The sequence below is a fragment of the Acinonyx jubatus genome, chromosome A3, assembly GCF_027475565.1.
Source record: "Acinonyx jubatus isolate Ajub_Pintada_27869175 chromosome A3, VMU_Ajub_asm_v1.0, whole genome shotgun sequence".
In the NCBI taxonomy this organism is placed as follows: Eukaryota; Metazoa; Chordata; class Mammalia; order Carnivora; family Felidae; genus Acinonyx; species Acinonyx jubatus.
In genome coordinates, this window is record NC_069388.1 from 125,465,319 (window position 1) to 125,492,939 (window position 27,621).

General features: G+C 48.6%; 1 protein-coding gene across 7 annotated transcripts in view; it reads left to right on the top strand.

The window, feature by feature from the left end:
- Positions 1–27,621, top strand: part of CYRIA (CYFIP related Rac1 interactor A) — a 106,810-nt gene that overhangs the window by 37,820 nt on the left and 41,369 nt on the right. For 2 of the 7 annotated variants that reach the window (XM_027077941.2, XM_053201211.1), the window contains exons 2-4: positions 4,292–4,333; positions 5,995–6,145; positions 17,029–17,125. The gene's annotated coding sequence lies outside the window, so the exon portion shown is untranslated. Of the gene's footprint in view, positions 1–4,291; positions 4,334–5,994; positions 6,146–17,028; positions 17,126–27,621 lie in introns of those variants that run through there. The other 5 variants (XM_053201212.1, XM_053201210.1, XM_053201214.1 and 2 more) reach the window with 5 other exon arrangements.

A 27,621-nucleotide genomic window follows, 5' to 3' on the forward strand; every position in this document is an offset into this window, starting at 1 on the left:
ACCATTAAAAAATTTTTTTTATAAAAGAAAGAAGGGTCTCACGTATTTATCAAATCTCATCACTCGCAGAAGCTCCTACCAAAGCAGATGGCAGGCGTTGCCCTTTGTGTTCCAGTGGGATGAGGCCAATGCCTCCCCGAGCCTCTTCGGGCGTCGCTAAGCCTCTTCAGGCCAGCAAGCTTCTCTAGAGCTGTCAGAAGTCGCTGGCCTACCGGTGCTGTGATGTTCCTTGATTAAACGAATGCCACAACATCTCTTCAGAGAACCAACTGAGGCTCATTGCCCTGCATTAACATTTCACTTTACCTGTGTTGATGTATGAGTCTGATTCAAGTCTGATTTCCTGGTTTCAAAACAATGGCAGATTCTTTTTCCTCTTGGCCTGGTTCTTAAGCAGGCAGTTCTTGGGGGAAGGAATAAAATAGAAGCAGGCTATGAGTGCTGCGTCCTTCCCCCCTCCACCAGACCAGACACCCCGCCCCCAGATCCCAGCTCTGCACTCTCCAGGCCGGGTCTGTGCTTGCTGACCCTGAGGAAGCGGGTCTTGTGGCTGTCGGTGCACTTGATTTCTCCTGTGGGGCTGGACAGCTGCTCACATGCCAGTCGCCTGTCCGGCTGCCGTAGGCTGCCGCAAAGAGCCACTGAGCCCTCACGTTTGGGGGACTGGCTGGTTATCCGAATAGCTTCACGTTCAGGTTCTGGGTGTGAGGGCACAAGGAACCCAGCAGTCCTTTTAAAAGATACTGCTGAAACTAGTCCCTCCTTGCTTCTTGAATCATAGCACGACGGCTTCCTAATCAAGTTACGTCAGCCTGTTTTATATGTAAGGTCTACGAGCCCAATAGACTTAGAAGGCCTTCTGCTGAGCAAAGGAGAGTGAATGGTCGCAGAGGGGCATTTGCATGGCTTGGAAAGCAGGGGGTCATCCAGGAGAGTCCAACACAACTAAGCGTAAGAATAACCAGCCCCATGGGGCTGTGGATTATATTAGGGTTGGCCATATGTCTTGTGTGCCTGGGACAATTCCGCTTTATGCCTGTCGTCCCCTGGGCGTTATTAATATGCCCCCTTTCGCTCTTAGAAGTATCCAGGTTTGGCTGATAAATCGCATGGTCACCCTAATCGTGTGTCACTTTGTATGTGCACTTAGTATAGTTGCAGAGTAGATAATGTGTTTAGGTAAAAGCCTATACCTGTGTGCTTCAACCTCTCAGAAGTTGGCTGTAGGGGTAGCATTGTTCTACAGCTGTGGCTAAGTCACATCACCGTCTCATAGCACGTGCTGCTGAGAGGTGAGATCGTGGGCCAAAATGTCAAGTAGATAGGAGCTTAGATCCTTCTTCGTAGCTTACTAGTTTTTTGACCTTGAGGAAATTACTTAGCTTATCTCGACTGTAAATTGGGAATAATCATACAGACCTCAGCAGTTGGTGCTGTTATGAAATCACCCATGTCAAGCATCTCGCTTATTTCTTTTTTTTTTTTTTTAATTTTTTTTTTCAACGTTTATTTATTTTTGGGACAGAGAGAGACAGAGCATGAACGGGGGAGGGGCAGAGAGAGAGGGAGACACAGAATCAGAAACAGGCTCCAGGCTCCGAGCCATCAGCCCAGAGCCTGACGCGGGGCTCGAACTCACGGACCGCGAGATCGTGACCTGGCTGAAGTCGGACGCTTAACCGACTGCGCCATCCAGGGGCCCCAGATCTCGCTTATTTCTTGACACGTGATAAGCTGCCAACAAATGGCATTGCCGCTGTTATTTTTATTATGATGATGATGATTTTATGATTTTATGACTAGTATTATTTTGGCCTTAGTCTTTCCATCTGTGACATGGTAAAGGATGATCCCTGTCCTGCCCTGCTCCCCAGGTCGTTGTGAGGCTGAAAGCAGGTAGTATCCTCAACACCTAGGGTTGCTGGGAGCGTGTGCACCGTTTAAGGTGAGGATTTTCGGCAGAGTCTCACTTGCCCACCTGCCCAATGGATCTGTCCCTCTGGGTGACATGGAAAATAGGTTCCCAAGACATCATCCCTCTACCCGCCCTGAGGACTCTCCCGTTGCTGGCCCTCCTCGGCCCAGCCTACTTCCTCCTCCCATGAGCAGTACTGTGTAAACACCAAGGCCAGAATGTCATTTACTGGTGCCAGCTGACTCGGGGGCTGCCGCCCGAGTGTGGGAAGGGTCCAGATTTCTGGCTGGGCCGGCGAGGTGCCTCTCAATGTTCCCTGGCTGGGGAGTTTCTTCCCTTCCTCTGCCTTTTGAATGTAAGTGTCATCTGTTCCCGGTGTCCTTGCTTTATTCCCTGTCTCTTTCCACTAATTTGCCTTCCTGTAAGCCTCCCTTTTCTTTCCTAGTTTTTTTTTTCTTTTTTGTTTTTTTTTCCTTTTTCTTTTGACGTGACTGCCCTATTAGGGAGGATCACGGTAGTGGTTGAAAGCGGAAATTCCATCCGGATTGCCTGAATGGAAATCTTGGCTCTACCTACCGCTCAAAAGCTGAGTCCCTTGGATGACCACGTCAGTGTCCTTGTCTATGAAAAAGGGGCAAGAATAATGCCTACCTAGTGTGGTTGCTGGGAGGTTTCAGGAGTTACCAGAGGTACCGTGCTTAACAACGCCTGATGTACGTACAGTAGGTACTTGCAGAAGGGGAACTATTTTCATTATCTAAAAACCTGCCCGTTCATATTTCTTCATGTTGGCTGGTGCTCTTGGTAGGAAGGAGGCTGCAGCAAGGTCTGTTGACTCCGAGTCTAGGCTGGGACTCTGATGGACCATGCTCGCACCGGGGGCTTTAGAGTGAGTCCTCACCTGCTCAGACTGGATGGTGGGAACAGGTCCTCCATGCTTGGTCTTCTCCCTATCCATCTGCCTTCTCTTTGGTTTGTCCCTGCCCTGTCCTTCTACTTCCAGAGACATTCTAAAGTGGAAGACATGCAGCTGTTCTAAGCTCTGAGTCCCTCCACTGAATGGGGCAAGGGCACATGATACAGTGACAATGTGACAGGTCACTGGACTGGAGGGCAAGAGATCCCTGTTGTAGTCCTGCTTCTGCTGTATGACCCTGGATAAGCCATTTCATGTCTCTGGATTGCAGCTTCTCCTTTTCAAAATGGCGGTCATTATCCCCTCTGCTCTGTACCTCTCTGAAAATGACCAAACATGAGATTTTGAGAAGTGTTCTCCTGGCTGCCACGTGCTACAGAAGCGAGGACTCCCACTGGTCTCGGATGGAGCAGAGGGTTTGTGGCAACAGCTGTGGCCACAGTCCATGCTGCTGACAAGAGGAGCAAATCGGTGTTGGTGTCTGCTGTGTGAGGCTGTGCTCATGGGGACCTGAGATGGGAGTTGTCAGTGTCCTTCCCTGCTTGACCTCTGTTCTCTCTGATGGACATGTGGCCCATGGGTGACTCAGTCAGGAAACTACCAGCCGTCGCTTCAAAAAGCTTGGCCTCCTCTCAAGGATATGCTTACTTTGTGTTGTCCTGTGTTTGTTTGGATGGTGGGGGGAATCACTTACAGAATCAAGGGCAGATCCTGGGGGGATCATTTACAGAATCAAGGGCAGATCCTCAGAGTGAGCCCCTCCTCCCTGGTAGGGCCTCTGTGACCAAATCAATAAGATGGAAGGAGTTGGGGCATGCTGAGGGCTGGATTAGGGTCACAAGTTACCCAAATGCTGGTCCATGGACAGAGCCAGGTTGGTGACATGAAAACTCTCCAGAAGCTTTGGCCGCTACGCCAGGCCAGAATTGTACTTTTTGTTAGCTTCTCCAGCGCACAGTGAGCTTGGGAACTGCTAGCGTGGGTGTGACTGGACCTGCCTGTCAGGCAGCTCCGCATTCCCTGCCCCCTCCTTGTCCCCATCAAAAGACTGGAAAGAGTTAACAGTATTAGCTTTGATGTATGATCGGGTTATGATTAGGGTTATTTGTGTTCTCGTGCAACTTAACCAGCTGACTGTATCCTTAGAGATGCACGCTGGGAGTTGGGGTACTCTTGCGAGCGTCTATAAATGAGTAGAGAGGTCAACATGGGTGGGAGAACATTCCAGAAGTACCTGAGAGTCATAGTCTGCGAGAGGCTCAGCATTCTACTGGCCTGACCCTCTTAGTTTTCTGGTGGAAGGAAGTGGGATTCTTGCTGGGCCCCAGTGGGAGAATGAAGTCTCTATCATATACACTGAAAACGTATTATAATTCCCAGGGTGTTTGACAAAGAAGGTGGTGGGGAGGGATGGCTTCTCCAATACTGAATCACTTCAACACCTTCCCTCTTGTTTCCAGGTCCTTTTGTGGCACATCTGGCCTCTCAGCCACAGCCAAGAGGTGAGAGGCACGGTCTTACCCCAGGATCCTTCTTCAGAAATTCACATTCTTCATCGTCTACACCCAAGCACATAGAAAACAGCCCCTGTGTCAGGGCACCCTTTTCCTCAGGCTGTGCTCTGTGGTGGGAATTGACGAACACAACCCCAAATCCAGAGGAAACAAACCTCCTTCCTCCTCTCCCTCCGTGACCTGCTTTCCCAAAATGCAGAGCCATCCCCACATGATGTCAGTTCAGAAATCACTTTCTCATCAGGCCAAGGACTTTTCAAAGTTGCTGTGTTTTCCCTATCGTTTCCTTCCTTCCTCCTCCCCCCCCCTTCACTTCCTGTTTTTTTCTTCCTCTTTCTCCACCCCCCTAGCCCGGCTCTCCAGCCTTGTCCCTTGTTGTCTGAGAACAGGAACAAAGCGCCAAGCGTAGATAATCATGATTTCCTGATGGGCCCTCTCAGTGCCAGGGCCCAGGCGCAGCTTCTCTGGGACACAGGAGCCTCTGCTGGGAGCACAGCAGGAAGCGGGGCCTTGGAGCCTCCCGGCTGAAAGAGAATCTAACAAGAATAATCTTTCATGTCCTTACAACAATTTATAGTTTCCAAAGAACTTTCTCCCGCATTCAAGCTAAAACACTGGAAAAATAAGTAAGACAAGTCCTAGTGTTTTGGCCTAATAACTGAAGTCTACAGTAGATGGGCAAAACATAGATGTGGGAGTTAGACATGCATTTATTTCTGGTTCTGTGCCCTTTTCCCATTATGACTCTACGGATCATCGTAGTTCTCTGAAACTCGGTTCTCTCACCTCTTGAGAAAATGGACTTCAGGGTACCTTGTGGGGAATTTTTGAGGACAAATCAGGAAAATGTACTGTAAGATTCACTTGGTATGCCTGGTAGATATTATTTACTTAATAAACGTGAGATCGCTTGTTGGGTTTTGGTTTTCTGCAAACAGGAGGGGCGGTTCAAATCCAAAGTAGCCAGAAAGGCCACATAATAAATGACACCCATGGGAGGAGGGACTGTATCTGTTACTGTGTTTTCCTGAAACATGGAGAGAGAGAGAAAGACAGAGAGACAGAGAGACCTACTGACTGGGCACAAATCACTGAAAAACAAAGCCCACCCACTACGTGCTCCTGATGCTTCTATTCCATAACAATATTTTTCTAATGGGAAACAGAACAATCCCAACCACATGCCTGAGGTAGACTGTTTCACTAATTTAGCTCCCAGGGGCAAAACTACAAAAACAGCGATCTGGAAAAAGTCCCACCTCCCTTTTTGAATATCGTTTAAAAAATTAAATAAAAACAAAACAAAACAAAACAAACAAACAAAAAAAAACAAACCCTTCCCATTCAGGGTCAATGGAGAAGTCAGCTGGACCATGAAACTGCTCTTTAAAAAAATTCTGAGAGAGTCAGACACATGTTCTAATCTGAATTCTCCAAGTTGCTGAATCCTTGAATGACACTGTTTTCTCTGAGCCTCAGTTTCCCCAGCTACAAAATGAAAGCGTTAGAGAAGGCTATTGCATTGATTTCTTCCAGCCCTGGTAATCTGTGATTCTGGTATTCTCTCTGTTCTCCTTAAAAAATGTCTTATTTCTAGAGGAGAACAGGAAATGGCCTCTCAAAATAACATGACTTGCCTTCCCTCTTAGCAGATTATCACTCACGTAAGGACAGAGAAGCCACGGGACTCCAGCGGGCACGGCCCTGACTTGGGAGCCAGACTTGCTGCGGCCATCTTGTTCCGTGGGTTTGTCCCATCAGCCTGGATCGGTGAGCCTGAATCACAAGACACAGTGCTGGGTAAGAAACAAGTGACTTTGGCTATGGCAGACAGCACAACGGTAACTTTCCTGTTTAGTGGAAAGGATGCGTGCCATGTGTGCTTATAGAATACTGGAAAGTATTAAGGGTGGTCATTTCACCAGATTTGTCATCTTTGATTAGAAGTCATGCCTCCTGACACCATATACACATAAAAGGAAAAAAAAAAAACACCCCAAGGTTATAGTTTTGAAATGGTTAAAGGGAGGGTGCCTGGGAGTCTCAATCAGTGGAGTGTCCGACTCTGGATTTCGGCTCGGGTCATGACCTCACAGTCTGTGGGATCGAGTCCTGCGTCAGGCTCTGTGCTAACACTGCGGATCCTGCTTGGGATTCCCTTGCTGCTTCCCTCTTTGCTTCTCCCCTGCTTGTGTGCTCTCTCTCTGTCTCTCAAAAGAAAGAAATAAACATACATGCATACATACATACATACATACATACATACGTACATAAAGTGGTTAAAGGTCCCTGGGTTCTACCAGTACATTCTGAGTGGGAGCTGTAGCTGTCCTGAGCTGTGAGTGTTTAGGCATGAGGTAGAGTAGCTTAGAACTGCATACAGGAGAGAGCAGGTTAGAACCGTACCACCAGGTGACTTGTCCTTGCAGAATTCATTTCCTCTGAAGCACAATCTGGGTTCCTGTCTTGCCCATTCTTGCCGTGCAGACTCAGGTGAGCAGGAAAGTCCTTAAGTAGCAAACTCAGGATGGAATTCGGGTCTCGTGCCAGAGGTCTGGTGTGCCTCGCACTGGCTGTAACATTTTTTGAGACATTTTTAGTTTGCGAAGTTCTCATCCAGGAGCATTGCCACGCACCAGCTGCAGGTGGCCAGGCACATGGGTTCTTTGTTGTTACTGCTTTCCTCCTCTGTCACCTCCTCCTGATCCATTATGGATCTGCAAGGACTGCGCCACATCTGCCTGAACTTCTTCGTTGAACTCGGACGTGACATGAACCGACTCGCCTCCCAGATGACTAAGGTTCTACTGAGGGCTCAGCAGCCTGGGTTCTGGTATTCTAACACATCTCCATAAGCTGGCCCAGGACGCCCACCAGGACAAGACCAGGAGTCACGAAGGAGATGCCAATACACTGAGAAGGCCATGCACCTGTTAATCTTTCTCCACTTGCTGGTGTTACCTTCTGCTGCCCTCTGTCCAAAAGCTCTTCTTCTTCATCTAGATGTCTTGAGTTCCCTTAAAACCAAAAGCAGAAACATTTCATACAGCTGAGTGTAGCACAGAAAGCAAGACCAGCTGATCTCTAAGGTGTTTTCCGGTTTCATCCTAGACTTGTGGCTTACACCGAATTCTCATTCTTTGAGGGAATAGGATTGTCTTGCGCTCCCTTCCTTTTTCTTCCTCTTATGGTTTCTTTCCCTAGAGTGGCCGCCAGGCTACAGCATAATTTAGAGGAAGGAGGAGAGCTTTTAGAATTAGACAGACCCCATTTCAAATCTTGGTTCTGCTTCTTTAGTTGAGTGATTTTGCTGAGATCATTTCAAATTCCTGAGGTTCTGTTTCCCCATCGGTAAGATGGGGACAATATGCCCTATGTTGTCCACTTGTCCACTTGTGGTCAAGATCAAAGGATATAGTTGAAATGCATTAACATAGTTTCTTCCTCAACAAATGTTAGCTCCTTTTCGTCCCCAGTCTTATCTAGAGCTACTTAAGTGTAGCTTTGATCCCCCATCGGGTTCTTTTGTAACCTCGTGCCTTGTGTGTGCGTTAGCTCCGAAGAAGGTGCCATCTTGGTGTTAGGCCTACGGCACCAATTGTGGGATCATCAACAAATAAACATTTGTACATTGTATCAGGCAGTGTTCAGTGTTATGGAAAAAAGTAAAATAGGAAAACCTAAATAAATAAAGCAAGCCAGAGAGATGGGATGTGGGGAGAGCAGGACTGCTGTTCTATACAGGGTCCAGGGGAAGCCTCCCTGGCTAGGTGTTACTGGAGTAGGATGTAGACAGAGGGAGGGAGGGAGGCTAGAAGGAGCAGAGGCCCTGAGGCGGGAATATGCTTAAGGAGCTGCAAGCAGCCAGTAGGATTGGAGCAGAAGGAGCAGGGGACAGTGGAAGGGGGTGAGGGCGGAGAGAAGCAGTCAGATCATGTAGGGCCTCATAAGCCACTGTAAGGACGTGGGCTTTTGTGTTCTGGCTGGCCTTTCCCGAGATTCTCCTACTTTGCCTCCCTCTTCCCTAGAACATCTCTAAAGGCCCCATCTCCGAAGCCTCCCTGAGTAGAGGAAGGGACGGATGCTCTTGCCCAGTAGAGTAAGAGCCATCCGTTCAAAAACCTGTATTGGTAACAAGACTCTGGAGATGAATGAGACGCAGACCTGTTCTAGTGCCCATGGTCCAGTGCTAGTTCAAGCTGCTTGAGAAAGTGGCATTGGTAAATGAGGTCGAAATGAGTCGTTGTTCCGATTTGGTCATTGTGGAGCCAGTTTGCTAGAGTGGCCATTTTCCACGGGCACCTCGCACAGGTCACTTCCACCGGTTCTCTTGAAATGCATTCACATAGTGTATTACCAAGTCTTGCCTTCAGGGTAGAGACAGGATGAATTCACTCAGCAAACATCTGAGTGCCTATTCTGTGTCAGTGCTAGTGTAGACACTGGGTACAGATGACGACTAGGTTTACACCCTGCTCTCGAGGGGTTTATGGTTTTAGTGGGACACCTGCTAGTGGCCAACCAACACAACTGATCTGTGGCTGTGAGGGAGCCCAAGGGGACGCTCCTGATGCAGACAGAGGGGCAGGACGGGGCAGCTCCTTGGGCATGTCGTCTCCACTCAGTCCTAGAGGTGAGGAGCAGTGAATGGCAAGGAGGGTGGGGAACATCAGGGAGGGGTGTTGGGAGTTTCCAGGCAGAGGAAGGACATAAGCAGGGGATGCCCGGTGCCTGTCACCATGCCCGACAGTCACTGGAGTGTGAGGTGAGGCAAGTCTGAGAGGCCCCTTCAGAGGGGGGGGGATGGAAGGCTAACCAGGAGCCTTGAATGCCCAGCCAAGGGTGTTGAGTGCACTTGAGGACAGCCTAGAGCGGGAAGAGTTTTTTAAGCCCAGATTGATGGCCTGAGGAGATTGGAGTTAGATGAAACTAAGGGTCTAATTTTATTGACCCTGAATTTGTTCTGATTGATCAAAAAATGCTTCATTTTTAAAGTGCTTATTTTATACCTACTCCTGGTAACATTATAAGATCGTAGCTTCCTCAGATGTGAAATAGGTTCATGCAGATGGGCTGAATGAGATGGTCTTCTGGAGCTGATGAATTCATGGCCCTTCCTGCCGCCCGGTGCCCTAGTGAATGTTGAACATTGGTGGTTTCGTGTGGGGTCTTGGCACTCAAATTGCTGGAAAGCGGTGAGAACATGAGCCTTGTTTCTGACTGGAGGGAGTAGCTGGCAAAAGCCCAAGTTTGTCTAGTAGAAATGATGGAATTTAGGTCTTGATACCTTTTTTTTCTAGTCAGAAAACAAACGGGTAATATCTATCTCTTAATCCTCTGCTAGTTGAATAGGACAGTAAGAATGTTCTCTTTAGAAAGTACACATTCACTGGCCAGACAATACCTGAGTCCCAATACCTGAGAATGTATGAGGACAGGAAACCATCAAGACACATTAAGCCTGCTCATCCGTCCAAGGAGATCATGTTTGTGACGATGACAAAGGAGCCACAGACTCAGATAGTGGGCAGGAGGCCCTTGCATGCACAAAGTACAGAAAGGGAGCATATCCTCTGCCCTGGGAAGTCAGGAAAGGTTTCCAAGAGGGGCCAAATGAGCTGGGTATTGAAGGGTGAGTAGGAGTTGGGAGCTGGGCGAGAGACACCCCTAGTGCAGAATGGCACTCTATAAATAAGGGCCAGTGTTCAAACATCTGTGGTGGCGGTGGAGAGGAAGTAGCCAGAGTGATCATCGTGCACAGATAATGCCTCAACTCTGCATTTTAGAATCCATTAGTAGCCTCCTCCTTAGCCTCCCACCTTGTTCCCAACAGTGACTAAAAATAATCAGATTGACTAATTTGAGTCGATCTCTTCTCTGACCCCATGGAGGTGTTAGTGAGTGGAATCGGATGAGAGGGACCAAGAAAAGAAGTGGAAAGAGGAGGAGGGACTCCATCGCCATCATCCAGAAACACTGACGGAACAGTATAGCTTGCACCAGGGCTCTCTGGTAGCAAAACTCAACTTTACAGACAGCCAGGTCTGCTCATTCCCGGTGAAAACAGCAAGGGGTGTTTAGAACTGTGCTCCTCTCCCTTCCTCTTAGAAAAAAGTTATGTGGGGCGCCTGGGAGGCTCAGTCGGTTAAGCGTCCGGCTTCAGCCCAGGTCATGATCTCACAGCTTGTGGGTTCGAGCCCCACGTTGGGCTCTGTGCGGACGGCTCAGAGCCTGGCGCCTGCTTCGGATTCTGTGTCTCCCTCTCTCCCTGCCCCTCCCCAGCTCGTGCTCGCACTCTGCCTCTGTCAAAAATTAATGAACTTAAAAAAAATGAAAAGAAAAAAGTTATACGTATATGTTTGTGTGTCTGTATATACCCAGATACGTGTATGTGTGTGTATATACATACATACGTGCACAGACACGCACACGTATGCGGTATGTAGAATCTATTCTAGCCTAACGCACCCTGGTGCCGACGCCCTGCAGCCACTCGTGCCGGCTGAAAGACGAACGGATGGGTTAGAATTGGCCTCGCTGACCTGCACCACTTCCTTGGGCGTGTTGGGTGTGTTGAGGTCTGTGCTCCCGGCCCCAGAGGTCCACAAGCACACCAGGATGCCCGTTACAGAAGAGGAAACTGCAGCTCAGAGACATGAAGCCACTTGCCCAAGGCCCCCCGCTCCTAGGTGGTCAGGACTCAGACTCACTTGTGACTGTCTCCCCTTCCGCTCTGCATGCCGTGCTATCCTTCTGACAAACCAGTGAGGAGCAGTTAAGGATCATCCCTGAACGTGGCCCTCACCTACGGCTCCGAAATGCAGCACTGGACAGAGCAGTGACATCCTGTCTTGGAGTCCTCTCCGGATCTTCCGATGCCAGCAGACTCTCCACAGCTTGCCCCACGGGTGTCTGTTTACATGCTTCCAGGGACGGGGAGCTCACTACTTGATAACGACAGTTGGTTCTGCTTGTGGGCACTTGGGGATCCTTCCCTCCTTGAAGAGCTGTCTCTGAACTTAACCTTGTCCCATTCTGGTAGGCTTACTTCCAGTTGCTGTTGTTGTTGTCTTTAAGGAATCTCTGCACCCAATGTGGGGCGCAAACTCATGACCCTGAGATCAAGAGCAGCGGGTTCCACTGACTGAGCCAGCCAGGCTCACCCTCATTTCTAGTAGGCTTAAACATCTCAATAGCAAGCAGCTTGAGGGATGAGTGCTTTGCTCTGATTGGAGTCTCCGGTAGATACAGCCCCATGACGTACCCTCCTCTCCATTTCCCCTCTTGGAGAACCAGGAGAATCAGTCAGGGCTTCCTTGACTCTTCTCTTGGGGGGTCTGTTTGTTCTTCCTGACGGGCTAGGCAGAGGAGACGACATGGCACCTGGGTTTCTTCTCTTCTCCCTCTCAGGAAAAACCTCACCGTGAGCTTCTTCTCACCCTCTTTGCTCCAGAAGCCTGGCTGTACCAGGGCGAGTAAGCATTTCTCTTGGATGCCTTTAACTGACATAAGGTGAAGTTTGAAAAGAAGGAGCAGAGATGAGAAAGAAAAGGAAGGAAGGACAGGATGGCTGTGGTGTTGGGATTAACTTGGGTTCTGGCCCGAGCTGTGGCACGGACTCACCATTTGACCTTGGACACCCCCTTCCCGTCTCTATCGTCACTACGTGGGAGTCGGGCCTGACTGTCCAGGGCTTTCCCTTTCCGAACATGACCCCAGAGAGAGTCATGACTGCTGAACCCGCATGTTGTCCAGCAGGACCCTGATGTGGGGTTCGCTTTTGCACCACCAGAACCAGGAAGCACCTCTGGAAGGTGAGAAACTGGACCCCCCCCCCTTTCATGGCAGGAAGGGCCTCCATCAGCCCTGGAGCACAGAACGGCTGATCTGGTTCTCAGACTAAAAGGGCTCAGCCTGCACCCTGCCCCCATCCTGATGCTGTGAGCCCTGGTGCCCTTGCTCTGCCCCTTTCTTCCAGTTTTCCAGCTTCTTGAAGCTCTGTCTGTGCTTCTTCTCTGTGCTGGAAGATAGGAGAATCAGCTTAGGGTGCTTGGCTTAGCCCTGATGGCGAGCCCGCCTTTCTCTGGGGCTTGGAAGCTGCCAGCCCAGTGGTCCCAGGATGAGGGGACTTCATCTGACCTGCACAGCAGAGTTAGGCCCAGGCTGCAAATGCGCAGATGCGTTCTGCGGAGAGAATTGTTGCTGAGGAAATCGGGCTCCGAACGTGTCTCCTCCAAAGACCTCACTTCCCAACAGGCCACCTTGCTCTCCTGACCGTGCTGTCGGCCCAGGAAGAAGGGGAACATGGCCATCTGACAGAATTATTCAGTTGCCATTACATGGGACAAAAGGGGCCTGGCAATGTGATGACATTTGCAAAGGCGTGTGTCCCTACTTTCAGGGAATGACACGTGACAGTGTGCATCAGAGGGGACTTTAGGTGGGGTTGGTTCAGTGGTGGTCATCATGAAACACTGTGTCACATGATGGGTAGGAGGACAGACTGGACCCAGACCGCCTGGGTCACAGTCCTCCTCTCCCGCTCGCCAGCTGGTGGGTTCAGACAGTTAGCACATCCCTCCTCCAACAGTTCCCTCATCTGTAAAGTGAGAGTCGATCGCACCTTCCTCATAAGTAAGGCTGCTTTGCTCATTAAATGAGCCAGCATGTGCACCTGCTCCCGGTGGTGCTGGGCACATAGTAAGGACTCAATTAGCATTAGCTCTCCTTATTTTGATCTAAAGCCTCAGTTGAATATTTTACTTGAAAGTAAGTTTTTGGGGGGCACCCGGGTGGCTCAAGTCGGTTAAGCGTCCGACCCTTGGTTTCGGCTCAGGTCATGATTTCATGGTTTGTGAGTTTGAGCCCCGTGTCGGGCTCTGCCGTGACAGTGCAGAGCCTGCTTGGGATTCTCTTTGTCTCCCTCTCTCTCGGCTCCTCTCCCCCACCTCAAATAAATTTAAAAACTATATTGCAAAAAGTACGTTTTCGGGATGCTCTGTGGGTTCGAGCATTTTAAAGCTATTTAGTAAGCATCTTCGGTGTGCAGAACTGGTCCTAGGAGATGGGATTTCCAAGCCGAAGTCAGCAATGGTGATAAACAGACCAACATCAGATGTGTGACACCTCCTGTACCATTAGAACAACTGAAGCATTTTAGGAGACCAGAGGCAGCAGGGCAGCTGACTGACCCGGGAGGCTTCTCAGAGGCAGAGGTGGCTCAGAGTAGGGGTGGTGCCCAGGAGGGTTGGAGACAGGAGACTGGGAGCAGATGACGGGTTGTGAGAAGGAGGCAGAGATCTGCAAGGGTGGTGGAGGGGTGGGGGTGCCGTTCTGAACGGGAGGTGGGAGAATGGCTAAGGAGAGAGAGATTGCTTGACAGTGGTCACGGGGGTTGGCGTGGGCGAGCCTGTGGGCACCGGGTGGAGATCCGTCCACCTTGTCCAGCTCCCTGTCGGGGGAGGGACAGGGCCCCCCATGTGCTGGTGGGGGCCCCGCCCTGCAGGCAGGACGGGAGCAGACCTCTCTGCCCCCGACGCTGAGAGAGCACAGGCCCCTCTGTGTGCGCGAAGAGCCCTGGCCGGGCCTCCTCTCCTTGAAGGGCCCCACAAAGCCTCGCTTGTTCTCCCCTGACATCAGACCTCGCCCTCAGGACTTCTCTGTTCTTCTGGGGCAAGATCTCACACAGTGATAATAGCGTGAAAGGGAAGGGAGGGAGCAAGTGAAGACTGGCTCCGGCGTTGCCATGCCAACCTGCTCCCCAGCCGGGGCAGGAAGATGGCGCCCCCGCCACGTGCGCCTGTGTCCCTTCCCGGTCACGCCCGGGACCGTGTTGAGTTGCTGAGTGCCTGGTCCGGGCCCAGGAGGAGCTGCTGGTGTCAGTTCTAAGAGAGGCTGGCTGACTTGGTCAGTAATACACGAAATAGTAGAGGGTCAAATTAAGTATTGCTACACACAATGGGTTGATTGTTTTCTGGGGTTTTTTTCCCCTTAAGGAAGCAAGTGTTGCATTTAAACACCTGGGTTTTCTATTTTAACAAAGATGTGTCTATAGTTTTGCCTTCCACGTTTCATAAAAGCTTACTGATCAGAGGGATCTGTGTGATCATCTGGTCTAGCTTCTGGCTGATCGTTTTCTCAGGTGAGTAAACTGAGGCTGGCTGAGTGGGGAGTAGGAGGCAATTTGAACAGGGAGAAGCGTAAAGGCTTTGTAGCCATCTAGTCCGGGGCTCCGGGAGCGCGATACCGGTGTAAAGCACTTAGCGCGAGACCTGGGTCCACCGTGGGGCTCCGTAAATGCTATCCCTGATTATTTTCTGAACTTTGATGCGTGCCAAGTGGGGTCAATAAATGAAACACTCATAAAACAAAATGCATGTTGAATCAGTACAGGGGAGCCTCCTGATCTCCTTCGTCCTAAAACAACTGCTTCCTTTGGAGATGCAGAATGAAAAGGGGACTTCAAATCCTTAGTCTAGCGCAGTGCTTCTCAAATGTATGGCCAAGGGCACAGGCTCGGCCGCCGTGAAGGTGAGTCGCTGTCTCCACAGTCTCTCCGGTGTTGTTTCCCACACGCCGCTGGGCCCAGGTGACTTGAGGTTGTTTCATATAGCGGGCTTTCCTGCTGGTGCGAACAGCAGAGTAGCCTCGGACCTCGTGTTTGAGTAAAAATTTGCAATCTTCAAGTGGGATTAAGACGCAGCCTAAACAGTACTTGATCCGTCTGTGAGGCTGCGAGCTCCGCAGCAGATGGAGAGCAGTGCTTTCAAATTTAGTCATTGGTGGCCACGGACACCAGCCTGGGAACCCCAGCTGCAGGGTAAAGTTTAAATCGGGATAGCGTATGGTTGAGTCATCAAGAGCTGGGCTGGGCTTTAAAATAAACTTGGAGATAAACTCGGTGACTTTGTTTGTTTGCTTTAATTGTGGTCTTGGTGCATCCATCCAAACAGGGAAGCCCCACGGTGACTTTGCTGCCTTCTCTGTGTATTGTGAGTTTCCTGCAGGAGCATGTCTGAGAGCAGCATCACATGTCCGGAAGCCCATCTGTGTAGAAACAGCCTATCTGTCTATAAGCACAGGGGTGGGGGTACGGCCATGAATGGAGGATCCCCTCCTATCTTAATGTACACTTCCATAGTGTTTTCCAGTTGTGCCAAAGTGAGCCAGAGAAACTCATTTTGATAAGCTTGGGATAGAATGTCAGCCTTTTTTTTCTTTCTTTCTTTTTTTTTCCTATTTTTTTCTTTCACTTTACACTCCCAACTGGAGTCAAGGTGATTCAGCCGCAAGCCGTGTTTCCCTTGGTGGAAAACGTGACGTCAGAAATTAGCGAAAGCAGCTGGGGAGGATGACTACTTAGCCAAATGGTTGAATCTATTAATCTTTTCTCCCCACCCCAGTTGCCTTGGCCCATTGCTGGCTGACTCTTTAAGACCAGTCAGTGCCTTTGAAATGACCTTGAACGGGAATTAAGGGGTTTACTGAGTTAAGTACGCATTGGGTACTACAGCTGTGAATTTGAACATTCTACTACTAAGAGGAATAACGTTTAGAAAATATCCAGGTCATTGAAATCAATCCCTCTGCTTTGTCCTTTTTACAAACTTCTGCTTTTGTGCTAAGGCCCTACCCAGACCTGACCTGGTCTGGCATTTTTAATGTGAGACGATAATGCCCCTTAGTGGAGAAGACACATAACTGCAAGCTTTTGCATTTGCCCAAAGAAAAACTGTTTTAGCGAACGACCTCACTTTCATAATTCTTAAAACTGAACAGGGTACCTATTTTTTGAGGGTCATCGGGAGAATCACATGAGATCATGAGTGGGCAGCACTTAAAATAGCACTGAGCACAGGACTGACAGTGGCTGTGACCGTGGTTATCTGACAAGGAGAATGTGGGTAAGCAGGGGATGAGTGAAGTCATCTTCGAGTCCCCAGGATTTTAGGTCAAGGTCCTCCGTGTCAGCGGTGATATGTCAGCATGTTCTCACCTGGGACAGGACTGTCTCACAGCTGGCCCACCAACCTGGAGGCAACGAAGCCCACTTCTGCAAGTGCACCCAGGTTTCAGCACGGGAATTTCGATTCAAAGAGACATCTGCAAATGCGAATCCACAGCCCGGAGACATGTCATTTTGTCATGCCTGTCCCTGACCTTGAGCTTCTCCCAGCTCAGCCTCCAAATCTGATTGGCAGGGCCAAAGGCAGGGACAGTCACAGGCTTCTCTTTGTGCGAATGAGTCGCTGACCGTCTCCTCCAAGCGGGTGAAGCAGACTCTTCTCAAAGCCCCTTGCTGTCTGTCTTCAGCCCATTTGTGCCTCGCTGAGGGTGTAGATTGCTTTCAGATGGCTCGAGTTTCCTTCCTTTTAATTTTCAACTATAACATGAGATCCCTGTCTGCTTCTTCATATGCCGGAAACCAGTTATAGCTTCATTAAACTTGGTGGAAAGGGGAAAAACATTTCCTTCCTTCCTTCCTTCCTTCCTTCCTTCCTTCCTTCCTTCCTTCCTTCCTCCCTTCCTCCCTGTCTGTCACATTTTTTCCCCTCTTCTGCCTGCCCATTCTTCCTTCCCTCTTTCTCTAAGCAAGTGGCTGGGACTCAGACACGAGATCCTTGGATACAGATTTTGGTATTCACGCTGTCACTTTGCACTCATTTCCCCCCCCCTTTTATTAGCAAACACGTATTCCCTGAGTGGCCTGCTGTGGATTCAAGCATAAAGTCCTAGCTCCTGTCCTGGAGGTGCTCACCTTCTAGGAAGAGAGGCAGACAGGTAAGCAGGAGTGACTGGAACGTGGAAGGGTGGCATGTGAGGACTCCTGGGGCTCTGGTGAGAGCTGGACAGCAGGGGACACCGCTCCCACCCCAGGACTGGGACAGGCATCCAGGCAAGCCCCAGGCCAGCCGAGGATATCAGTCTACCTGGCAGAGAACTACGTTTAACGCAGGTGTAAAAGCGCATAGGAATACCAGTCCTGCCCCTTCATCGTAACCGGAAGACTGGGATCTCCCAAAGGATCTCCAAGTGAGCCTGTGACAGCTGTCACTCCCAAGGCCCCTCATCTCCACCCACCCAGCCACCAAGAGTGGGTGATTTGGCCTTACCTTCCATCCAGCTCCCGAGCCTCACCGGTTGCCGGATGTTCACTGACAAGTTTCTCCCTCCCGAGTCCACAGCCTCCTTCTGCCTGAAACCTTAACAGCTTATTCCAGCCCAGATGAGTTACCTCTTCTCTTGCGCCCCTTTTCCAGAACGTTTTCACTTTACCCCAATCGCAGTCCTCACTAGAACCTTCCATCCTTTACAGTGGGCTTTGAACATGGCTTCTTGCCCTCACTGGGTTGTGCTCTTATCTCAGACCACTGCAGGGATCGAGTCTTACTGAGCACTAGTCCCTAAAAAGAGCAGATGTTCATGTATTTATTCCTTAAACCATTCACCAACTTTCTCTACTCTGTTAAGGACTGTGCTGGGTATTGAGGATGGAGCGATAATTAAGACCTGCCCTCAAGCAGCTCAACAGACATGTATAAGTATTTTAGTTTTGGAAGAAATATATACACAGGATTTACAGGATGTGTGTATGTAGATAGATAGATATTCTATCGAGTTGTCTATATACAGAAAATCTCGAGGCAGCTGGGTGGCTCAGTCAGTTAGACATCCAACTTCGGCTCAGGTCATGATCTCACTGTTTGTGAGTTCAAGCCCCATGTCAGGCTCTGTGCTGACAGCTCAGAGCCTGGAGCCTGCTTTGGATTCTGTGTCTCCTTCTCTCTCTGCCCCTCCCATGCTCATGCTCTGTCTCTCTCTGTCTCTCAATAATAAATGTTTTAAAAAACTAAAAAAAAAAAATCTATCCATATCTATATCCATATACATATCTATATGTCTATATCTATATCTATATCTATATCTATATCATCTATGTCTATATATACTAGGGTCATTGGAAGGAAGAGATCATTTAATTTGGGAGCAAGTGTCAGGGTGGGGTGAGGACGAGGTATTTGATTTAATTGCCAGTGGGGGATCAGCTAAATTATATTGACTATAAGTTGGTAGAGAGCCCAGCAGAGCCAGTGGAAATTTGCCAACTAACCAAAATCTTTGGGTATAGTGGTACTTTCTAGAAGTTTTGAAAAATGCTTATTATTCCAACAAAATGCTGCCATTTCCTGGGCAACATAACTAGACTCCCAAAGCCTTGGGATCTGTATTAACATCATTGTTTTGTCATCTCGTGGGATTTGTTTTTTCAAATTTGAAATTTGAAAGCCAAAGAGTAGACCTTTGGTGTTTGCAAATTATCGCCAACCTAGCCTTAATGTTACAGTTGTACTACTATTGTAATTGCAATGAGACCTGATTGAGGCTTCTAGGGCTGGGACCTGGCAGGTCCTCAATTGCTTCTTGAATTCCCAAGGAAAAAGGGTCTGCATTAGAGAATGTCATATTAGTCCTTTGAATACACATGAAGGATTAAACTAGGCTATCCAAGCACTGCCCAGTAGAGGTACTTGGGGGAAACTTTGTTGAATGTATGAAAATTATTTATAGTTTGCATGCCTTTGCGTTTCACAACATTTACTGCCTCGAACATACAGAAGGGCTTGAGAACAGTTTCTCTGTAGTAGTATAGGCATTCTACCAGATACCAGAATTACTGCTTTTTCACAGACTAACTCTGTAGCACTCCCTGATGGCAGCAGTGGGCCAATTTTGATATAGCGGGGGACATTGGAAAGTGCTGGGGTTCTGTCGTCACTCTCCTTGCCATGTAACTTGCAATCCACACGGCTTCAAGAAACAAGACCAGGGCAGCATGTGGAAGGTGCTGTTAGTGTGAAATGGTGTTGCTGGGAGGAAAGGTGCATCCCCCTTCTAATTAGCTTAGCTCATGATTGGGCATTAGGTTGCCTGGGTACGTATTTGGAAATTGTTGCATATCCTCTCTGTATAACCCTAGGAGGTTGGAACATGGAGCAGCTCCAGATCCCTGAGCCAGGCCTGGTGGGCAACAGATGATAAGGATGAGGCTCAGAGCAGGAAAATGACCTTCCCCAAGGTCCTAGCACATAAGTGGCTAAAATGAGATTAGGGCACAGAGCCCATGACTCTCTGTTCACTTGGTGGCATTACAGAGGCATTACAGTCAATGGTATCGCCTGTGTACTTCAAGCCTTGAGTTACACAATAGCCATTTGATCCATCCAAGCTGCCAGGCTGCATTTCTGCCCAGGAATGTCCCTGCTCCCACTTTCTGGTTGCAAAGTTCGTATATAATCAGTCCTCAGTGATTCTTCTGACCTCTCCTTCCCCTCCCCTCCAAGATGCACTTTCTATTTTATGGTTTCATACTGTCCCTCCTTAGGACCATGCTCACTGACCATGCATTTCCCCATCCCCTGCAATGACTAATTCTCCCTCATTCTTATCCAAAAGACAGTGTCTGACCCAAATACCAGATGACCTGAGAGCCTCTCCTCCCGTGGGATATGGAAGAAAAATCTTAGGTTTTGTTGACAGAGAAGCTCCATGGGGTCATGGGAGTTTTGTTTACAATGAATGACTTAATTCATTCCACATGTATGTATGTGTGGCATTCCCACTGTGTGTGAGGCAGTAGTCTAGGAGTTGAGGATACACAAGTCAATGGTAATAGACATTTGAAAGAAGAATAAAGGCAGTGACTGGGCACAGGGTGGGGTGAGGTGGGGTGGGGTGAGGTGAGGTGGGGAGAAATACTATTTTGGGCTAGTTGGTTAGGTTGAGCTCCACTGAAAAGTAAACCTTGAACAGAGGCCCAAAGGCAAACCATGTAGGTATATGGGAGGGGGAGGGAAAGCATTCTGGGCAGAAGGACTAGGAAGTGCAAAGGTCCTGTGACAGAAAGATATGTCATACATTCAAAAAAGAAAAGGTAAGGAGGCAGAGGTAGCTGAATCACAGTGATTGCAGGGGATGAACCACTTTGGGGTACCATCACATAGGATGCCTTGCTGACCGTGATAAGGATCTAGTACCCTACTATAAGTAAAACAGGGCCCCACTGAAACAATTTAAGTAGAGGAGTGACATAATGCATATGTCACTTTTTAAACATCAGCAAAGCTGCCAGAAAGGCAGTTGACTGGGTGGTTGGGAATGGATGAGAGCAGCGCTGGGAAATCTGTGTAAAGGGTGAGTATGATACTCTGGGCAGGAGTTGATGGCTGGTGGCTTGGTCTAGGGTGCTGGTAAGGGACGGTTTGAGAAGCAATTGAATTGAGATCATCTTAAAAGTATTGCTGGTGGGATTTGTTAGCTTGGTTATGGGGTATGAGAGAAAGAAAAAAGTCAAGGATAACACCAGCTTTTGGGGACTGAGCTGCTGGAAACACGGGATTGTCATTGGCTGAGATGCGGAAGACTGGAGCAGGGCAGTTTTTGAGGGGAGAAAGCAACACTTTAATTTGGGGTGAGTTAAGTTTCAGCTATTTATGAGAAGTCACATAGTCAATTGGATACATGAGTCAGGGGTTCAGACGAGGGGGTCGGGCAACAGTTGTGAATTTGGAAGTCATTGGCATACATCTCTAAGATAATATTTAAAGCCTTCACAGATATCAATAGTTGTGTCGGAAAGAGGAGCTCTTGGTCATGAACTGAGACAATAAAAATAACAAGGGTAATAGTGATGATGGCAACTACCACTTACTTATGCATCAGACTGCTTACCTATGTTGTCTCATTATTTCTAAAAGCCACCCTTGGAGAGGTTGAAGTAATCTCTGTTTTACTCATATTGAAACTCAGACTCAGGGAGGTTAAGTAAATGTTGTTAAATACATTGATTAAGTCCATGTGGCTGTTGCTATGCTGGACATCAGGAAGCAGATCACAGCTCAGTTTAAGAAGTTCAAGGGCGTGGTCCTTCTGTCGTCTTTGAAGAACACATTTCGGCTGAGAATTTCTGCCAGTTCGCCCCCCGCCTTCAAGTTACGTGTGTCCTGAAGATGGGGCACTTCAGGTGCCGGATGAAATAAAGCCTGAGGGGACACACGGTGCCGCCCACACCAACACGACACACAATGTAAAGTAACGGGGGGACAATTTGAAAAAGCGTTAGAGACGAGACATGAGAAGACAGGGTCACACTTCCCCTCTAAACGCCGGCTACAGTTTAAGCAAAGACATTACCAGCAGGTGCTTGTTGATTTCCTTTCCTGGTTTCGCTGTCAGAGGACAGCGCCCATCCTCCTTGGAGGCAGGTGTTCGTGCCACACTGGCCGTCCGCAGGCACTCTGCCCTGCTGTCATCTCCGTTAGGTCTCGTCACAGGCAAATGAGTGCTGTGGACCCCATCTGGGAGAGTAAGGTCTGAGGGGTGATGTGACTTGTCCAAGGTCTGCGGCTAGTACGGGATACTGTTGAGATGTGAACTAGGCTCTCCGGATCCCCAAGCTCATGCCTGTTGCACCGTACTGCTCCAGAAAGGACAGGAGAGAAGAGGCTGGGATCCTGACAGCACCTCGGGTGCCGGATCATCCCAGGATCCCCGGCATGCAGTCCTGGGGATGGCCAGCAGAGGGGACCACGCACCCGGGTTTCTGCAGCCGGCTGCCTGAAGCCATGTTGAATGACCAAATGTCTGCAGCAGACTATGAGATCTAAATGTCTCCTTGGCAGGAAATCCTCGAGGAGCACTGCGGGGTTGTGCAAACAGCCTTACAATGTCCGCTTGTGTGTGTGCGCTCAGCTTCGCCTGTGTCGCCCACAATGCTCTGTTTTTTTTGGATAATGGGGCTCTGTGGACCCATACGCCTTGTCATGCAAAGGGAGGGACCTGTGTTTGTCATAAATGGGCTCTTGTATGATTAATAGCCATGCGAATGAGCTTGCAGCAGCCGTTCAGCACCCGGCTTCACCTCTTCACGGAGACGGTGGTCTGAGTAGGCTTTCTTCCCTTGCCCCAAAGCAGCAGTGCAGTATTTATTGCTGAAAGGGAAATGACTTGTATGCACTGTGACTGCAGTTTTTGCCATGCGAGACAGGAGGTGCAGAAACTAGTATTTGTTGTCAGGGGCTGATTGCATGCCAGATACTACACTAGCTACGTAATCTGCATATCTTACTCAATAACAACATTGTAAAGGAAGTATTACGATTTGCATTTTACAGACGAGGAAAAGTCAGATTCAGAAGAGTAGAACGACTTGCCCAAGGTGTCCAGAGCTCATGCTATTCCCATTAAATGACTCCCTTTCTTCTTCAGTGTGGTCTGTTGGTCCACACACTTGAAGATGCCTTTCCTCATTCCGTTGGGCTGCTCATCCACTGGAATTGGTGATTTTAAAACAGATGAGGAGTTGCCATTCCTGGGCTTTGGTGTGTTTCTAGTACCTCCTGGAATTATATGCAAAAAAAAAAAAAAAAATATGTGAGTCTGTGGATGTGTGCATTTTTCTGAAAAGGCTGATTTTCATCAGATTCTCAAAGTCATCTGTGACCATAAAACAACAGAGTCAAGCACCCCAAAATACTTCTATTTTGGGAAATGCTTATTTTCTCTGACCTCTTCCTGTTACCATGACTATTTTCTCTGTTCAGTTTATTCACAACTGATATCTTACTGTTGCTATGCAGTGACTACTCATCTAATGCTTCCGATCCATTTTGGTAGACATCAATGAAGAGGGCCGTGTGTGGACCCATGTTTGGTGCTCAGTGGGGAGGAGTCGGGGGGGATAAAGTGAAATGGGTGACATTCTGAAAACGAAGAAGACAGCTCTTGAAAAGAATTCACAGCAAAGGTGGTTCATTCAGCTTGGAAATCCAGATAGGAGGTTTCTGGGAGAAAATGCTATTTGATTTGGGTACTGAAAGACAGACAGAACATCTGGAGGCAGAGGAGAGGGGAAGGGCATTCCAGGCAAAGGGAATAGCACAAGCAAAACAACAACAACAAAAACAACCCAGAAGGAAGAAGGGGGCCAGAGCTGTTGGTACTGTCCAGATTCTGGTGTGACCAAAGTACTGAGTGTTCAAAGTTGCTGAAACTTGAAAAGAGAGCTTTGGGTCAGATTTTATGGCCCTGAATACCATGTAAAAAAATTGTCCTCCTCTTAATTTGACAGCCAGCTTGGAAACGTTTATGCTAAACCGCGCCTTCCTTCTACCCAGCTAACCCCTGGGAAGAGCCAGGTCTCCCAGTGCTCAGCAAACCCACCCGACCGCCCCTTCCCTGTCCAGCCTGTGTTGATGATCCTCATCACGTGCTTGGGGTTCAAGCCAGGGATTTTATTTGAGAACGTTAGTTTGATCTGCCATGAAGAATATGTTGAAATCCAGCTGGTTGCTCACTTCAGAAACTGGAAACAAAAGCAGAACCACTCCCGCCTCCGACATTTCAAGGGAGCTTTGCAGCCCCTGCGATGTCCTCAATGCTTGAGATGAAATGTAGCGTGCCAACCTCCCTGGACTTCAAATTCTTAGGTTTTTAGTACGTGAAATGTTTTTTGTTGGTCTTTTTGGTACTTACATAATTTTTGACATCCCACATTCCCCCCCCCCCCAGATAAATTTGACCTGGGATGTAAAACCCCTAATGTTTTGACCTGTCAATTCCAAATGTCACCTTTGGTACACAGGTGGACCCCAGTTTAGGAAAACTCAGCATCTGAAAATCTAGACCTACGAATCAAGTCAACCCACGGCCCTGGGGTGGGTGGGATTCTTCAGGGGCCTTCACTTCCCAGAAGAATTCCTTTCAATAACACCTCCCTGTGCCTCAACACGCTAGGTCATATTTCACCTACCACCCGACAGTGAACTATGGAGGCAAAGAAACTTCAAGCACAAATGTGGGATACAGCTGCCCATGGAATGAAAACCAGGCAGAGACAAGGGGAAACCTTTTTTTTTTCTTAGTGTTATATTGTAAGATAACAGAAATGGAAGAGATTTAATTCAGCAGCATTGATTCTGCACACGGCATTTCCTATAACATGCTCAGAGACTGGTACATGATCTCAGGTGCTTGGAGTATCTGGGGTTGCATTCGAGGGGGTGAGAGAGGTGGAGATAGTGACTATCGGCCATACCGAAGCAAAGAGAAGGCATGGAGAGGGGTGGATCTCGGGGAGATGGGAGAGTTAAGTGGATAGAGTTTGGTGAGAGAATGGATCTGTGGAGTATAGTAGATGGGGAAGTCTCAGATGACACTCAGGTTTCTGGCTTATATAATTAGTTGAATGATGATGTCTTTTATTGAACAAAGGAGGGGGGAGGATATTTGGGAAAGATATTAACCTCTCCCTCCGAATCACTATGCTTTCAGGAAATCCATTTAGATTTACGGGCGTGGAGTTGAGGAGGGAGGTCCAGTTTGGGGCCGGAGGTTGAGAAGTCTTCAGCATATGGGCGAAAGTTGGGAGTCGGGAGGGAAAAAGGTGTGAAGAAAGACAACTGGAGGCCAACACTTCAAGGTTACATGGAGGAACTGGAAACTTGAGAAGGAATATTCAGGGAGAAGAGAGAGGAACAGAGACCCTCCAGGATCTTCTCTGCAGCTCCTCCCTCTGACGAAGGGGTTGCCGGGCCCCTGTTGACCCACTTACCTAAGAAGGAATTCTGGGAAAATGGAGATTGGTAATCCAAGAGAACTGCCAGTGTTTAATCTAAAACACTGATGGTCAGAACCGCCCAAATTTGGGGTAACTTCTTGGTGTTTTGGTGTTTCCTTTTGGTTTCTAGGCTGAACTGAGGCCAACCCAGAGAAGGGGAATAAATAACTTGCCCAGGGAAAGCCAAGACTAGAGCTCAGTCCCTAAGCTGCTGGCTCTGCAGGGAGTCACTTTCCTTGTGAAATTAGGCAGAACTGGCCTGGGTGGGCTGAGACTGTCAGCCCTCCTTCGAGCTAAGGGACAGGCTGACCAACCAGTTTGCTCATAACCGTGTTCTTGGTTTCACAAGTGAAAGGGAACAAATTCACTAATGATTTCCCAGTGGTGGGCCGGTCCAGCGCAAAGCCCCAGCTTGATTGTTTCCATATTCGCTACCATTTGAAACTGAGGGGCATGCTGACTGGCATCCCTAAAAAAGAATTGGATTTTGCCCTCATTTCTTGGAGGCTTTTTGCTGCTATAATATTGATGTTTACGGGGAAATTAGCTATGATGAGGTAATAGTCTATTTTAGAAAACTGAACTCAGATATCGAAAGGGCTATTTTAAACCTGCACTTAATCGTTTGGTTCCATAATGGTCTCTTGGCTTTTTTTTTTTTTTTTTTGAGAATTCCCACGGATTGCCTTACAACTGGATGCTAGCAGTTTGAATTCCCTGGGGAACGCCAAGCCCTTTTGAGGGACACCATGGTATTAATGATCGATGAGAATATTCAAGGCATTTTCCCATTTGAGTGCCATTACTTGTAGTGTTAAAACGTTTTGAAAACACATTTTAGCCATTAACTCATTTTTATTGTCAGATGAAAGTGCTTTAATAGACTCACTCTACTTCAGTTTTCCTCCTTCGGCTCGGAATGAAATCATCTGTTGGATTCTTGGCAACCCATTCGGCAACACAACAGAGAACCTTATGACTTCATTACAGAAGCGGCAGATGGGGGAGCGCCTTGCAGCCCAGCCCAGCGATCTAAAATCGCTAACCTGGCTTAGCAGATTTCAGCTCCCGGAATTTATAAGCTGAGCCAACATCATTCCATCGGGGCATTTTTCCCTCCAGCAAAACAGGTGCTTATTTCGTTTAGGCAGCGTACCTTGATTTTAGTTGAGAAGTTATTTTTTTAAGCCCCCTCTTTTGTATCTGATACATTACAGGCTGATGGTTAACCGGTTTTGCTTATAATTCAAAGCCGTCAAGTTGTGGAAAAGCAGTACGTACGGGAGAGGGCTCTGGGGCTACCAGAGAAAGGGTGTGTGAGCTGTATGAATAGCAGACTCTCAGAGCTGCACTCTCCTCCTGGGACATCTCCCTGGATGCCGCTGGTGGTTCATGGAAGGCAAGCCAAAGGGGTTGTTTGCTTTGCAGGGCGGTGTGGGGAGTCCGCAGGCCTCTGGTGTCACTGGCAGCGACTGCCATCCTGATTGTTGTCATGATTTCTGCAGCTCTGAACCTTGTTGATCAGGCTGGAAGGTACATTGTCTTAATAGCCCTCCTAAAGACGGACAGTCTCCGGAAACATTCCCAAAGCCAGAACTGGCCTGCTTTTCTCAGTTCTGCTTAGAGAAATCTCAGGGCACTACTGCGGTTAGGAAGTTAGACTCCTGGGAAAACTGGTAAGACTTATGGTAAGGCTGGTAGCAGGATCCAGCCGGAGGCACTGGCCTGAGGGCAGAGAGCAGGTTCCCCTTGGAGCTCTGCTTCCTAGCCTGAGCAAGTAACTGACCAGGTTAGCAGCTCCTAGATTTTTGAATTTCGTCAACCAGTACAATTTAGAAAGCTTTACCTTTCTGCGTGGCCCAAGACATACACTTTAGTTTTTCTTATTTTGCCCTTGACTCATTGATGCCTTGGAACCACTGGGCAGAGCAGTTTTAAGGATTTCTTATTTTTTCAGGGCCACCCGTGGGCCAGGCCCTGTGCTAAGTGCTGGGGCACAGTAAGGTGTAAACATGGATCTGCCCCAGAAGACCTTGCATCAAGAGAGATAAGGGAACAGGCGTGAATCACAGTCTAGGCTGGAGGACACCGTGATATGGTCATCACAGCATGTTAGGTGAGCAGAGAGAGGCAGAGCTCACTCAAGTGGGTGGGCTTTCCTTTACCTGAGGTCAGGCCAAAGAGTCGGGAGAAGTCACGGGACTCCTGAAGGCTCTGGTTTCCAAACTCGTACTTGAAAGGGAATTCCAGGGAGGCCCTTGCCAAGGACCAGTGCTTAGCGGTCAGACGGAATTGGATGCCAGACCCCGCTCTGCTCCTTGTGGTCTTGAGCGAGTCTCTAAGTCTTTAAGATTATTCCTTTATCTCTAAAAATTGAGATAATAACAATTCCTCCCTCATGTGTGGCTGTAAAATTTAAGATATGGTGATACATGAGAAGCTGTCATCACTATGGCCTGCAAAGCATTAAGAAATGCTGGTTGCCATTGTAATTGTAAACAGAAGGAGGAACATGCGCAAGGGCCCTGAGGCACTAGAGAGCAGGGCTCCTTTAGAGAAGGGCAGGGTGTCAGTGGAGTCAAGGGTCCTGGGATGGGGAGGAAGATAGGGGCCAGGGGCCAGGTGTCTCTGTGCCCGGGGCATTTTACCTGGGTGCGCTATT